General features: G+C 43.8%; 1 long non-coding RNA gene across 1 annotated transcript; it reads right to left on the bottom strand.

Moving 5' to 3' along the window:
- Positions 1-520: 520 nt before the first annotated feature.
- Positions 521-1,340, bottom strand: LOC137438464 (uncharacterized). Its single transcript, XR_013622562.1, has 2 exons — positions 987-1,340; positions 521-822 (listed from the first exon to the last, which is right to left on the bottom strand). It is a non-coding gene; the product is annotated as an uncharacterized LOC137438464 (long non-coding RNA).
- Between the last annotated feature and the right edge of the window lie 823 nt (positions 1,341-2,163).

The raw sequence follows: 2,163 nt of genomic DNA, 5'->3' as shown, positions 1-2,163 counted from the left end.
GTTCGCTCTTTCACGAGCCTCGATCTTGTATACAAAAAAAAAAAAGAAAAAAAAAAGAAAAAAAAGAAAAAAAAAAGTTGGCCATGGCAATGGCGTCGTGTGGAAGGATCGCTCCGGCAGATCCAACGTCGAGGTCACCAGTAAAGCGCGGCGTTACGCGCGCTGCTTGCGAGCAAGGAGGAAGCGGACAAGCGGTAACTTATAAGCGTCTTTATTTCAGGAGCTCACTGTAACACTAGCGCGCTCCGGGCTGCGCGCCCCGTGTATATCCTCAGGCCACGCCTACCCCTCGGGCGTGGCCCTCGCCCACTTGGGGCGCGGAATGATGTCACCACGCCAGTGGGCTTTCGTGTCCGCCACACTACATCCTTTAGGCAAGATAAAAAAAATGAGTTGGTGATCGTCCTTTTTTCTCAAAAGTTCGGGTCGGGAGGGAGGTTTTTATTTTTATTTTTTATTTTTTTTTCCTACTTTCCATTGAGTTTTGTTGACATGGAAAAATATGAAATAAAGACTCCTTTCTCCTCAAAATGATTTAATTTCTTCATTCATCTCACAGATTTACAGACATTGCCCAAATCTCTATGAAACACAGTGTTTGTGTGATTTTGGATGATGTTGAATGTCCTAGCTGAGCTTGGTAGTGAAAGGGCAAGACACCTGTACATGTATATACACCATGACATCGGAAAAACAGATAAACACCATGCCCTTGGCACCTTGGCACCCAAGTACAAAAAGCATCATCACGGGCAGCATTCATGAGGACACTAAAAACAGTTGGTCGACTATCGGGTTCCATCCTGTGATCCGTGGCCGTGTCTGCAGCCAACACAAATTTGAGAAATGAGCCAAGAGTCTTTGTCACATCAGAAACTTTGCAAGCTGGTGAAACTTTCGTCATGTCAGTTTTACTGGGGCCGGCGAATACTTTGACAAAAGTACCGCGTGTATCGTCAGGCAATGGCTCCCTATCCCCATCATACTTGCCGTCTGAGAACTCTGCATAGAAGTCCGAGATTGTAACATCCAACTCGATATTGCACGCAAACCAGTCCTTCACCGTCTTGGAAGAGCCCTCACGGGCTATTGATGCGATCACAATAGGCATTTCAAGCCGATTCTATCACGAATCGATACAGATTTCAGCGGGAAAAATCTCACACAATAGCCGCCATGAATGGCTAACGTAAAATGGGTGAAGTTGCCTGAGGCACTTGCGACGCTCTGCGCAGCACGCACTGCGCATGCGGTGCAGAACGGCGCCAAATTTGACTGAAAAGATCGTTTTTGAATGATTTTTTTCAAAATAAAAAATAAAAAAAGTTTCGGGTCGGGTGTGTTTCGTAGGGTCGGGCGGGGACGATCACCAACTCATTTTTTTTATCTTGCCTTATGCCTGTCGATGATGAAAACTGTATCATGGCAAGGCCATCTAAATATTCCGCAGGTGAGGGGGAAAGAAGGTGGGGAGAATAGATAGAGAATGATAAATTTGAGAAAAGGAATAAGAGGTGGAGGACATTTGGGCGGTGGCGGAGAAAAGGAAAAGGAGATGATAGGAAATGACACTATTTTGCGGAAGGAGTATGTAGATGGCTTATATTAACGACAAACTTACATGGTAGAAGCTATACATTGCCTTAAGCACAATAAAAATTAGAACCGCACTCAATAGAGAGCATACCTCCGCCTGGTTGGCCATATCACTCATTGGTGAAGAATCACTTAAAAAAATTAATAATTCTTATATCTGAATCCATATTCAAATCTTCACCAAAACCGAATCTATTCTTCCTTGTCACACAAACAACCTGTCCTACAAGTTTCGTCCAAATCCGTCCACAACTTTTTGAGATATCCCGCAATGTGTCGTTTTTAGCCCTGTCTCCCAATGGTGAAGAATCACTTAAAAAATTAAATAATTCTCATATCCGAATCCATATTCAGATCTTCACCAAAATCGAATCTGTTTGTCCTTGTCAGACACCCAACCGGTCCACCAGGTTTTGTCCGAATCCGTCCACAACTTTTTCAGATATCCTGCTATGTATCGTGTTTACCCCAATCTCCCAATGGTGAAGAATCACTTAAAACATTCTAGTAGCCGGATCCGAATGCAGATCTTCACCAAAATCTAATCATTTCGTCGTTGTCACATAC

The sequence above is a fragment of the Myxine glutinosa genome, chromosome 2 (genome assembly GCF_964187855.1).
Source record: "Myxine glutinosa chromosome 2, kmMyxGlut1.1, whole genome shotgun sequence".
Lineage (NCBI taxonomy): Eukaryota > Metazoa > Chordata > Myxini > Myxiniformes > Myxinidae > Myxine > Myxine glutinosa.
This window is presented reverse-complemented; position numbering and strand designations above follow the sequence as displayed.